Raw genomic sequence first — 13,822 nt, forward strand, 5'->3', positions numbered from 1 at the left:
CAGCCTTAAAGAAGAATGAAATAATGCCATTGGCAGCAACATGGATGGACCTAAAGATTATCATACCAAGTGAAGTAAGTGAGAGACAAATTATATGATATTATTTATACATGGAATCCAGTAAAAATGATACAAATGAAATTATTTACAAAACAGAAACTCTTAGATTTTGAAAAGAAATTTACGGTTATCAAAGGGGAAATGTGGTGAGGAGGGATAAATTAGGAATTTGGAATTTACATATACACATTACTCTATATAAAACAGATAACCAACAAGATTAGAGCACAGGGAACCCTACTCAATATTCTGTAGTAACCTATATGGGAAAAGAATCTGAAGAAGAATGGATATGAGTATGTGTATAACTAATCACTTTGCATACATCTAAAACTAACCTACACTGTAAGTCAACTACACTCCGATAAAAATGTTTTAAATGAATAATGCACTGACGCTTGTGCGTAGCAAGGACAGTAAATGCAAATCTAATTGGGTGGCTCTGTTGGCTTTGTGCTCTTTTAGGGATAGGAGTAGGGACAGCTACAAAGGGGTTCCTGTGCTGCCACATCCTGTGAAAAAGGACAGATTCAGATTCTTTGGCCTGGCAGGCATCTTTTGGGTCGCTAAAAAGAAGAGAAGTTGTGACTCTACGACCAGAAAGTTTTTCTTCCAGGTCAACCAGCTGCTTCCGGTTTTGACCTCATCTTCATCAGTAAGTATATTCCCAGCACCAAAGCTCTCCGCCTTCCCCACCCCCAGCCTCAAATGGAAACGAAAATGAGGCTACCCTAGAGCTCTGTCACTGAAAACAAAGATCCGGTAGGCATATCAGCTCGCGGCCCTTAGCTCACCTTCTCCGTTTCCTTCCCCTCGTGCCCCGGTCAGCCTCTAAGAAGCACCACCCTTCCCCATTTGTTTTACCTAACAGTAATTCTTTGTGGGAAACGCTTGATGATTTATAGAGTTGCCGGGAGGGAGGATGGGAGGGTAGGCAGGCGCTGAAAGAGGGAGGGGCAGCCCCTTCCACCGCAGGTTATTTCAGGAACGGTGGGGCAGGCTTGGGGGGGAGGGGTAGACCCCCTGAGCTCGCCTCGTCCCGGCCGTCTGGCAGCGTCTGTGTAGGTGGGCGTGCCCCTGGGGGGAGGTTCCTCTCTTCCCTTGTGAGGACTACGGTTCTCAGAGGGTGCCTTGCTTTGAGAGGTCATGGGTGTGGGTTCCTACCTCTGCTGCCACTAGCTCACATTGCCTCTTAGGAGATTTGCAGGCATTAGGAGACTTTTTTTTTTTTTTTTTCCTAAAGAAAAGAAGATAACCAAAGGAAATTGCAAGATCAGAGTTAACATATGCTTAATTAAAACTTCTCCTTATGTTACCTTTATTACCTATAAAATTTAGTGTTTAGAATTTTCCTATGAAAACAGAAGTTCCCTGGTGGCTAGGTGGGTTGAGGATCTGGCATTGTGACTGCAGTGGCACAGATTCGATCCCTGGTCCAGAGCTTCTGCATGCCGTGGACATGGCCACATTTTTTTTAAAAAGAATTTTTCTACAAAAACAACTTTCAGTTGAGATTTTCATATTTTGCAGGAATCCCAGGGAATATAAGCAACCGCAAATGTTGGGAGTTCCCGTCGTGGATCAGTGGTACTAGATTCCCGACTAGAATCCATGAGGACAAAGGTTCGATCCCTGGTCTCGCTCAGTGGGTTAAGGATCCAGCGTTGTCATGAGCTGTGGTGTAGGACATAGACGTGGTTAGGATCCTGTGTTGCTGTGGCTGTGGTGTAGGCCGGCAGCTGTAGCTCCAATTCAACCCCTAGCCTGAGAACCTCCATATGCCTCAGGTGTGGCCCTAAAAAGACAAAAAAGAAAAGAAAAAAAAAAACTGTGAATGTAATAAGTTACCTAATAGTCAAACCACTTCAAAAGCTAACTTAGAAATATGCTTTAGAGATTAAATGAATGAGATTTATTCAGTGTGGGTGCATTTGGACTTGCTTGATGGGAGATAGAGCCTTCAAAATGAATAAGAGCCCAGGGCTTAGGGAGGCCTTCGTCTTGCCAACGAGCCCTGACAAGCCACAAGCTTTCATTTTGTTGGTGAGGGCGCTGAGTTAGAAGCTCTCTCTTTCTTCTCCATCTAAAAATCTGTCAAGAGTCTTGCTGGTATTTTAAAATAACTTTATTTTTCAGCTTATAAGATTTAAAGGGTGAAGTAATCAATCAATTAATAGGAACCAGACTGAGGTGCCATTGGGAGGTGATTGAAAACGCTTCTCTGCACTAGTCGTTTCCCCAGAAACTTCCTGACTGCTGCCAAGCCACATACCACCTCATTGTTACTTCAGTTAATAATTTTCTGTAAATCATCTCATTTCATTTCATTTTTTTCATTAAGTTTTTGAATAAGTATCACATTTACATGATTCAAAAATTTTAAAAGACAATAGAAAAAGATATACAGTTAGAATTCTTATTCCCCCCATCTTTTTTTACACAAATGTTCAGCAAGTTAAATGGACAATGTGACAATGTACTTACTTGTTTTTCTTAACCATGTATGATGGCGGTATTTCCATAGCATTGCATAGAGAGCATCCTCCTTCTTGTTTAAGAGCTGCGTGGTATTTTCATTCTATGCATCCACCAGAATTGATTTAAGCTAGATATCTTACTGATGAATATTTGGGGTTTATCCCTATTCATTGCTATTTCAATAGCATTAGGAGTATTATCTGTGTCTAAACATCTGTGAATTATGAAATTAGCCTTGCTGCTTTCTTTCTTCTTTTATCTCTCTATTTTTCAGCCTGTAAGATATTAAGTATGTCATTTGGTTTGTACATAGTGTAATGGGACTGAATGTTTGCATCCTCCCCCAATTCACGTGTTAGAGGTAGGGCCTGTAGGAGGTGATAAAGGTTAGATGAGGTCATGAAGGTGGGACTCTGATCCGGTAGAGCTGGTGCCCTTATAAGGAGAGGGAGGTACCTGTGTGGACACAGCAAGAAGACAGCTGTGTTTGTCAAGTTTCTCCACTAGAGAATTACTCTTTTCCCTATTCCCATTCTGTCCTCTTTGGAAGAAAGTCATTATGCACAGCTCACACTTAAGGAAGGGGGTTATGCTCCCTTTTCTTGAAGGAGGGCTGTCTACATAATCATGGGAATTCTTCTATAAGAGTTTTTATCTTCCTCTCCATTTACTTATTTGTTTATTTGTATTATATATTTATATCAGTATGTACTTGTGAATATTTGTTCTTTACTTTGGGTTAGAAATCATTATTATGTTACTTATTTCATTTGCTCGTTTTTTCCAGTGTTGCTCATTGGGAGCTCTTTCATTTGGATCCTGTCTCCTTCTGACATACCCTCGTCAATGTAGGTTAAAATTTTAAAAATAAAAAAATTTTGAGCACTTTCTTACTTTCTGGCATTACATATTTATCTTGTATGTTTTTGACTGTAGAACTAGAATCGGCTATTTCTCCAAGAAGCCCAAGTTCCTTCTAAATACTAAGAATGGTATTAGAAACTAAGTTCCTGGTGCTAATGTGTACTTGTTGCTACTAGGATGTCAAGACTTGGAGTTTCTTTCTTTTCTTTTCTTTCTTTCCTTCCTTCCTTCTTCTTTTTTTTTTCTTCCTTCCTTCCTTTCCTTCTTTCCTTCCTTTTTCAGCTTCCCAGAGGCATTTGGAGTTTCTAGACCAGGGATCAGATCCAAGCTGCAGTTGCAAACTATGCCACAGCTGCAGCAACACCAGATTCTTAACCCACTGTGCCAGGCCTGGGATCGAACTTGCACCCTAGTGCTGCAGAGACACAGCTAATCCCATTGCACCACAGCAGGAACTCCCTTTTCTTTCCCTTTCTCTTTCTTTCTTTCTCTCTCTCTCTCTTTCTTCCTTCCTTCCTTCCTTCCTTCCTTCCATTTTCTTCTCTTCTTTCTTATAGATCTTCACCCATACTTTCCCTAAATCCTTTGCATTCTTCAGGCCTCAGTTGTCTTCTGCCACGTCTACCCAGCTTCCTTTTCAACGTGCCTAACTCTTGCTTCCCAGTGCAGAATACTCTGAAAACTCAAATTTAGCAGAGATTTGAGTTACTCTTGGAAAGAGAATTCCACAAAAGCCAAGTAAGGTGAAATCAGGAAGGGAAAATAGCATCTACGTAACATCTTTGGCCTCCATTTTTTCTTAAATTTTAGTTTCCTGTTTTGAACTTATATAGCTCAACTATCTGAGTTTTATTAGGGCTTCACTGTCTTTTTAAGATTCTGCTACAGGCACTAGGTTTGAACTGTGTGATTCAGGGCCAGAGCCAAATGATGAATTCTGTACCTAAGCGTATCATCTGTGAAGCAGGTACAGAGAGCGGCCATGAAGGTGGATGGTGCTTTGAAATCACTTTGTCCAGTTTCCCCACTGCAGTTTTACTAAAGGGAAAACAGACCCAGGGATGAAAAAACATCTCCTCAAGGGGATATCGCTCCTTAAAAGGCAGAGCTGGGTCTAGAAGAATTTTAATTTTTTATTTAATTATTTAAAAAATTTTATTTATTGTATTTTTTAGGTCCTTCCCAGTTCTAACATCTCCATGCTGCACTCACTTGGTCACCAACTGCACCCTGTTTGGGGTAGCTTCATTTTTTTGCAGATGCACTGGTTTTAGAACCAGTGAGATCTGTATTGAAAGTCTCGCTTCACTTCTTTACAGCCATTTGATCAGGCAAACTCTGAGTCTTAGTTTCCTTATCTGTAAAATGGGTCTAAGGATGCCTGGGCCACAGGAGCGGTTTGTGGCTTAAGGAAAAGCATGGCTGTGAAAATACCTGGAGCTGCTACATATATAACTGGCAACCGGTGTGTGTATGAGGAATCTGAATTTGCTGGGATTGGTCAGTAGCTTCTCCATCTGGTGCAGCTAGTATCCTGAAACAATAGAAAGCTCTCCTGTTACTTTTACTTCCTTCATGTCTCTGCAGAGCTGGACAACACAGCAGTACTCAAAAATCCTGCCAAATGAAGGAGTGCCACAAAGAGCAAACTCTGCTGTTTGGAACTCACTCCCTGGGGGGACAATGGGAGGACAAAGTGATTACAACGTGGAGGAGAGGCCTGCACAGGTGTGTGGGGCAGGTGGGGTATTGAGCAGCCAGGCCAAGGAGGGAACACCCTGAGGCCCCCTAGAGAGGCTCTTCTGAGTTGGGTTTCTATCCACCTCCAGGGCGGAAGCCAGATCAAACATGGTGGGGCCTGGGGCCCCTGTGCTTTCATGGGTTCTGGCCTGCCTGTCCCTGCTTGGGGCCTGGGCACGTTCACAGCCAAACAAGATGCGGCAGGAAACCATGAATCAAGGGGGTGAAGGCATTATAGAAGTCGAGCTGACTTCTGGGTCCAAATCCCTTTCCCTCTTCTTCTAGGCTTGCTCTGGCCTGTCCCTGCCTGGCGGGGGCTAGAGGCTACCCCCAGCTCTGCCTTTCCGAGGGCACTGGGAGTGTGTGGGAGCTGTGAGAACCCAGGGCTGGCTGGCAGGCATGGGGAAGGTCAGCATCTGGGACTGATACTGAGGCTGCAGGAGTGGCTGCCCTTTCTGTAGCAATACTTTTATGGAAAGGGACACTTTCTTTGCAGGAACTTTATCTGTAAGAGGCAGCATGGCATCAAGCAGGGTCAACAACAAGCCAGATGGTCAACATTTGAGGCACCTGAAATTACCCCAACTCTTCTGTTCCAGCACAAAAGCAGCCAGACAACATACACGTGAAGAGATGTAGCTGCAGTCTTATTAATAAAGCTTTGTTTATAGACACTGAAATTAGGATATCATATAATTTTGCTGTGTCACAAAATATTAGTTTACTTTTGATATCTTCTCCAACTATGTAAATGTATAAAAACCAGAGTTCCCGTTGTGGCTCAGTGGTTAACAAACTCAACTAGTATCCATGAGGACGCAGGTTTGATCCGTGGCCTCCCTCAGTGGGTTAAGGATCTGGCATTGCCATGAGTCGTGGTGTAGGTCCCAGACATGGCTTAGATCCTGCATTGCTGTGGCTGTGGTGTAAGCCAGCAGCTACAGCACTGATTCGACCCCTAGCATGGGAACTTCCATATGCTGCGGGTGTGGCCCTAAAAAAGCCAAAAAATGATAAAATAAAATAAAAATTAAAGAAGTGTAAAAACCCTTCTTAGCTTTAGGGCCATACAGAAACAGGCACGGGGGCCTGTTAGATAGTGGGAGGGAGTTTTTAGGCCTCTGGGCAGAGAGGGTGGACTTGGGAGTCAGACAAGCTTGGGTTCAGACCTTGGCCCAGCGTACACTTGGCATCTGACCTTTGGCGGATCTCTCAGAGCCTCGGTTTCCTTCCAGGTAGGGTTGATAATGTCTCACCCAGTAAGTGTGATGTGAGGATGAGGGTAGGAAGAGCCTGGGTGGCTATTTGGAGTCTCCTATAGGTGGAGGCTATTACTGTGTTTATCACCCACAAGCAGACTCTAATGAGGGTTGTGAGTGATACCCCACTCTCTATTTCTACCCAGAACCTCCAAGCCTGTTTAGAAGGGTGGTCCCCAAGGCTTTTTACAAAAGCTGCAATACCAGCTTCTGGTGACGATGAACTCATCCTGTTTGTGTCCAGTTCACCCCAATGGAATGTGTCCAGTTCACCCCAATGGAACGTGTGCTCGCTGAGCACTGACTTTGTGCAGGGCTCCCGGTGGGTGCCACAGGAGAGAAAGATGAACTTGGCCCACTTCCTGCCAATTAGATTGGCATCTCCTTAAGAGAGAGATAAGATGCAAACCCAAACAACATAAATCAGAATGGCATGTGGAATCTGACCTCCTAGGGAGCCATCCTGTCTCCCTTTTACTGAGGGCCAGGCCCTAGGCTAAATTCTTTCCGTACACATGTTAATGTCATTTATATAACACCACAAGAGGAGGGGGTAATTTCCCCATTTGATAAGTGGAAAATGGAGATAAGGCGCCTGTTAAGGTATTTGCCAAAGGTCACGGTCCAATAAGCCGAGGCTGGAGATTCACACCCAGACCTGGCTGAGCCAGAACTTGACCCAATCACCTGAGGTGCCTCAAGCCCAGAAAGTCCCTTGTGGCTGTGATAGTTGGGGAACAGCAAGTGGCCCGTTTGGTCAGGGAGGGTGCATTTTGTATCAGTGTCCTGTCCCCAAGCCTTCAGGAAGGAAGAAAGGCAAAGCCTGATGACGTCAGCAGACTCACAGAAATAGGAACTTCATGCAACAAAGGGAGCCCTTCTCATTGCAGAACAATCTGCCATGTATTCCTGCATTCAACTCTTCAAAAAAAAATTGTTTTTTTTCTGTAATTGTTCTTCCAACTTCCAGATACGACTTTCCTGGCATGAAGAAGAGGCCATATGGTGCCGAGAAAACAGCGCTGGGCAAGGATGTGGGGGCTGTGTCAGCAGGCACTCGTGACTCTGGGTGGGGCACTTCCCCTCTTGCCTCAGTTCCCTCAAACATACAGTTGGGGGTCAGGTGATCTCTGGGTCCTTCCCAGTTCTAACCTTCCAAATTATAGCAAATACTATCCCTGTTTCAGCAAGGGAGACAGCCTTCACTTCTAGCTGAGAGTAGGTGAGGCCACTGCACAGCAACATTAGATGATTAACTGTGGTTCCTGGGTGCCATGAGGCCGGGACTAGAACGTCCAGCCTTCAAGACATCAATGTGCTACTTGAATAACCCGCCTCTTGCTGAAGTTCACAAGGATCCCCGATCTTTGTCCATCCAATATACCGGCTTTTTTTTTTTTTTTTTTTGGCTGCCCCCTGGCATATGGAATTCCCAGGCCAGGGATCAGATCTGAGCTGCAGTCATAACCTAAGCCGAAGCTTCGTCAACACCCGATCCTTAACCCACTGGGCAGAGCAGGTGATCAGACCTATATTCCAGCACTCCCAAGAGGCCACTGATCCCGTTGTGCTACAGAGGGAACTCCTACACCAGCTTTCTAATTTATTCATCTATCTGTATTCACACCTAGCCTCTGGAGCCAGACCACCTGAGTTTGAATCCCAGATCTACCAGCTCTGTGACCATAGGCAAGTGACAGACCCTCTCTGTATCTTAGCGTCCTTCTTTGTAAAGTGGAGATAATAATGGGATTTGCCTTACGGGGCTGTAAAAGATTAAATCAGTCATATAGATAAAGTGCTTAAAACCACTCCTGGTAGGTAGTAAGCACTGTATAAGCAATCCCTATTAGTACTATTATTAAAAGCATTTCTCGATCTTGTGTATATTGCAGCCAGGTGCTGTGTTAAGCACTTTTCCTACTGCCCACATGAGGTAGGCATTGCCGAGCCTGCTTTTCTTAGGAAGAAGCCAAGGTTTGCCAAGCTTCCTGTGCCTTGTCTGAGATGGGCCCCCGCCCCCACGGGCTGCAGAGGACACGTCAGCTGGGCCAAGAAGACAGCCGGCACGGAAGAGCGGGCAGGTCCCCGCCTGCCTCCATCACTTAGCATCTGTCTCCTGGTGCCTCCGTGCTGCACTGTTTGCTTCTTGCTCAGACCAGGACTCCTGCTGCTGTCTTCTCTTAAACTGTCAAAACTGTCAACACATGAAGAAGGGAGACGGGATTGAGGAGCAGGGGAGAGAGGTTCAGTGAGAGAGACCAGAAAGCTATTGACGCATGGCTGATTCTGGAGCTGCCCCTCCACCGGACCAAATGGGAAACATCCTGCTTCATTGAAACAGTCAGGATGTTAATGCCCGGATAAGTGAAGACACACATGTCTCAGCTAATATCCCAGACGTAGCGGACCGATTATGCCGTACCGTCGTGCAATTTCCTCTTGGGTTTTATTTCTTTGGCCCAACATCATGCAGATGGCATGCTCTGCGTGCTGGGAGCAAGTGTGGAGATGATAAAATAGAAATAAGAGACATTTGGCTATCACTTAAGCTGCAGGTTGACACTAGATCTGATTGAAAGTCCAGCAGGTCTCGTTCATGATTCTCTGTCCCTGCTCCCCCTTGGTCAAGGAAGGTGCCTGCTGAACTCCCCCGACAATCTCCAAACCCCGCTCTTGTTAGCCCTGGCGAGGCTAGTTAGCTCCACTTCTCACCAGAGACATTTGACCAAATGATCCTCCCCACTAAAGTCCCAGGATGTACACACACACACACACACACACACACACACACACACACACACACACACCCCTCCCTGGTGTGGCCCAAGGCTCCCCTTCCAGTGTTAAAGTCTTCATTGGGGACCTCCTGCCTACCTTTTTGAGTTTCTCTAACATTTTCATGGGAAAAAGCACCTTCCTCTGTTCTTTCAGCTCCACATCCGTTTTCCTTCAGAGCCCGGCTTGCAGGGCCCCTCCTCCAGGACGTCCTCCTTATTTTTTTTTTGGCTAGCCTTCTCTTTGTCTTATGGCCTGCACCTATTTTAAAGATTACTCTCAGCACAGAAATCCAGCTTTCCTAAAGTTTCAGATGCCTCTCCTCAATTCCTCCATCTCCACATCCCACCATCCTGTAACCCGGAAACCTCATTCCTTTTGTACTTCTGGTCAGTTCAGTATTGGCTGTAGAGGCCAGGGCCACTTGGGTCTCCAGACACCTGCATCACGGGCTGAGTGAACTTCTGAAACCCTCTTTCTCACCCCACTCTCCGACTAGACCAATTCTAGTTTAACCAAAATTCAAGACTATATTTTTGCTTCTTTCTTTTAATGATTAACTTACTTCAAAGAATTCAAAAGCCCAAATACAGTGACGACTGACCTAGTTTCTAACCGATCCTAATGATGTTTCTCATGAGGGTCCATCCTCTGGGCTCTGGTCTATTCATGGTGAGAACGTGAATTCCTTTGGCACACCTGTTTTGCTTCTCAAGCAGATGGAAATATCGGTCTGTCCCCTTGGCTTCACCTCTCATGGAAGTCTAGTATATAAAGGTATGTAAAAGAAGAATTATGATGGCTTGGCTTTAGAGCTTGTGTTTTAATTTCTTTAAACCTCAGTTTTCATCCCATTGATTTCAAGCCCTGGTCTTGTCAGGCAAGACACCCATCAATGGTACTCTTTTTTTTTTTTTTGGTCTTTTTAGGGCCACACCTGCGGCATACAGAAGTTCCCATGTTAGGGGTCGAATTGGAGCTGCGGCTGTTGGCCTATGCCACAGCCACAGCAAAGTGGGATCTGAGCCGCTGATGCGATCTACACCATGGTTCGTGGCAATGCTGGATCCTTAACCCACTGAGCAAGGCCAGGGATCGAAGCTGCATCCTCATGGATACTAATTGGATTCATTATTGCTGAGCCACCATGGTTACTCCTATCAATGGCACTCTTGCAACACAACTTCAAACCACCTGAGGTTTGTCACCCTTAGTGCTCAACTGAGGATGCTAAGATGTCTTCAGATTCCCAACAGACAAGGACAAGGCAAGGGATTGTGGCGGGCAGCCCCCTGCCTGGCACCACACTCTCCAAGCAGACTTGATCCATGGAGTCTCTCTAAGGCACTCCTCAGCCACCGCTCCCTGTGTTGGTCTGCTTGGCCTGCCATAATGATACTACAGCCTTATTTTCTCATGAGTCTGAAGGCTGGAAGTTCAAGACCAAAGTGTGGACTTTGTGTTTTTTTTCTGGGGCCTCTCTCTTGAGCTTGCAGATGGCCATCTTCTCCCTGTGCTTTCAGATGTTTTTCCCTTTGTGTGTCTGTGTCCAACTCTCCTCTTCTCATCAGGCACCAGTCATGTTGGATTAGTGCCCACCTTCTTGGTCTCATTTTAACTTAATGACTTCTTTAAGGAGCCCATCCCCAAATGAAGCCAGATTCTGAGGCACTAGAGGTTAGGACTTGAGCATATGAACCGGGAGGTGGGGAGGACACAAGTCAGCCTCTAACACTTTTTACTTTTTAATTGCACACTGCCTGGTTTTAGGGCATCCGGGACCTTCATTTAGGCTTATGAGGAGATACTCCCTCCTGTATAAAATGGGATTAGCTGGTGTTCCCGTTGTGGCTCAGTGGTAACGAACCTGACTAATATCTATGAGGATGCAGTTTCAATCTCCAGCCTCGCTCAGGGGATTGAGAAACTGGCATTACCACAAGCCATGGGTCACCAGTTGGATCCCGTGCTGCTGTGGCTGTGGTGTAGGCCGGCAGCTGCAACTCCAGTTCAACTCCTAGCCTGGGAACCTCCATATGACTCAGTTGAAGCCCTAAAAAGCAAAAACTAAAATAAAATATAAAGTAAAATGGGCTTAGTATGGATACTGATCTCTTGAATTTGTTGCGAAAATTAAGTGCCCATAAGAACTAATGTAGCCTGCCTTACAGTAGATTCTTAGTAAAAGCTAGAACCGTTTAAATGAATAAAGATGACTATGATGATGCTCCCAGCACACCGTTACTAGCAGGTGTCTGCACAGCTCCTGAGGATCCTTTCACTTGCTGTATTTTCATTCTGTTCGCTTCTTCCTCCCTGTGGCTGCCTAGGCTCCTGTCAGAGCCACTCTCCACCCTGTTGTGCAGGCTTGGAAGTGCTCTGGCAGGAGGAGGCCCAGGCCTGCCCCACCTCTCCCATCTCCTTCTGGGGCTCCCCTAATCACAACTCATGCAGGCATCGGTTTTTGACCTTGGCACCTTCCCTGCGATGTGCCAGGTGCCTGGAAGACTGGCAGTGCTCCCAGTCGCCAAGCTGACTCGCTTCCATCACACATGTGACCTGGGAAATCCCATTTCCCCTCCAGCAAAGAATCGGTCTCTCTGGGTCATCACAGGAAAGGGGCTGCTCTGCGGCTGCACAGCCTCACCAGCCTCTCTACGCACAGGTACGATGCTTGGCTCACACTCAAAGGACCTTCTGATAAAGGCTTTCTGCTCAAGCCTTTCTGTCTGCATGCATCCAAGAGTCCATCTTTGTCAATACATTTTATTTTATTTTATTTTATTTTTAGGGCCACATCCACGGCATATGGAAGTTCCCAGGCTAGGGCTGGAATCAGAGCTACAACTGCCAGCCTATACCACAGCCACAGCAACGCCGGATCCTTACCCACTGAGCGAGGCCAGGGATTGAACCCACATCCTCGTGGATACTAGTCAGGTTCATCACTGCTGAGCCGCAATGGGATCTCTGCTGTCATCATTTTTAAAAAGTCTTAATTTTGTTCTCTGTCCCATGTATCACATGCGCATAAACATGCCAGCAGGAGATGCAGGGTCTTTACAGTTTACGAAGTGGTTACGTGGGGCACTTTCTCCCTCTCCTCCACCCTGCTTCAGGCTTCTGTGCGTTGGCACCTGCTCTTTCCACTCTGCCTGGAAGCACGTCTGTTCCCTTGTCCCCTGGTGAAGCCTGGTGTCCCTAGGCTCCTAAGTCAGGCCTGGACCTAGTGCCCTGAGAGCTGCCTTACTGACCACCCACCCTGGCTGACGCCCCCTTCCTAGGTGGCTCCATCGTGCCTTTGTCGGCATCTTGCCTGTCCTTACGTTCTGTACCTCAATCACCTGTCTGTATGGCTTCTCGGGATGAACTGGTTGCCCCTCGAGGGCAGGCACCAGTTAACTTGACTTTGCATCCCTGGTGCCCAGCCCAGGGCCTGGCTGCCGATGAATGAAGCCAGTGAGGAGGGCTCTGGGCCCTGGCCCTGCTGGGCAGTGCCTTTCATGGCATTTTCTGTTTGGCCTCACCTCTTCCTTTGTCTTGTTTTTAGCCTAATTCCTTTCAAGGCTCTGGCATGGGCCTCTGAGCTCATTTTCATGATTGCTTTAAATATTTGGGGCTGTTGGCATGCCAACACGGGGACCCACGCTAAGGAGGGAGAGGAATTCTCTAGCTCTCTGGGTTCTGCCCAAATGCAAGGAATGTGCCAGAGGCAGGGGAGGTTCTCAGAAAGTGCCAGATTGGGTCGAACTAAACTGCTTTCCTACCTGGCTTAGGGAGCCAGGAATTTTGGCAGGAGACGAGAAAGCGAGGGGATGCAGAGCAATGGGGGGAGGGATGGTTTTCCCTCCAGGCAACCCAGGAGTCCTCGGTGGAAGCGAAAAGGGAGCAGAAGAACCCAACCAGAGATGCAGTGTCCATGTCCCAAAATGGTGAGGAGCCCCCTGGAGCAAATTCCTGGATGTGGACAGTGAGCACAGAACAGTCACCAGTCCAACTCGGAAAATCAGATGGACAGGAGAAGACTCTGGAAGTCTCCTCATGGAAGAGATTGCAAGCCACAAAAATGAGTATCTGGCATAAGGAGGGGCCCCAGAGGTGGTTCCATGCACCTGCCTCCACTTCATGGATCTGGAAATGGAAGCTGAGAGAGAAATGGAGTGACCAAAGCCACGCAGTTTGTGGTGGTGGCACCAGGACTGGAACCCAGATCTCCTCCTTCCAAGGCTCCTACCTCCTCAGGGACCAGAGAGGAGCTGGAATGAGTTTCCCCCAACAATGGTTATAAATAGACTAGCAAGCCTAACTGCTGCGTGAGTTCTTGCTACATGCGAGGCACGAACCAATGCTTAGCGGTTTATGTGTTTTATCTATGTGTTTTACCTAAGAGCAGTCTTATGAGGTGGATATACACAGCCTCATGATGGGAAAACTGAAGTGCAGAGGCTTAGATCAATCAGGTACTAAGCTTTGAGGTTCATATTCTAACTCAGAGACTGCCTGATTTCAGAGCCTCGGCTTTCAACAGCTATTTTCTTTTTCTTTTTTTTTTTTTTTTTGGTCTTTTTGCCATTTCTTGGGCCACTCCCTCGGCATGTGGATCTTCCCAGGCTAGGGGTCTAATCGGAGCTGTAGCTGCCAGC

The 13,822-nt window shown here is 46.5% G+C and overlaps 1 long non-coding RNA gene across 2 annotated transcripts; it reads left to right on the forward strand.

Annotated features, from left to right (window-relative positions):
* The first annotated feature begins 322 nt into the window (after nucleotides 1–322).
* LOC125122268 (uncharacterized) lies at nucleotides 323–5,822 on the forward strand. 2 transcript variants are annotated; one of them, XR_007133748.1, is made up of 4 exons: nucleotides 1,654–1,683; nucleotides 3,326–3,386; nucleotides 4,990–5,130; nucleotides 5,639–5,822. It is a non-coding gene; the product is annotated as an uncharacterized LOC125122268 (long non-coding RNA). The 2 variants fall into 2 exon arrangements; XR_007133749.1 differs by lacking the exons at nucleotides 1,654–1,683; nucleotides 3,326–3,386 and adding an exon at nucleotides 323–715.
* The last annotated feature ends 8,000 nt before the right edge of the window (nucleotides 5,823–13,822 follow it).

Source organism: Phacochoerus africanus, chromosome 3, assembly GCF_016906955.1.
Source record: "Phacochoerus africanus isolate WHEZ1 chromosome 3, ROS_Pafr_v1, whole genome shotgun sequence".
NCBI classification, from domain to species: domain Eukaryota; kingdom Metazoa; phylum Chordata; class Mammalia; order Artiodactyla; family Suidae; genus Phacochoerus; species Phacochoerus africanus.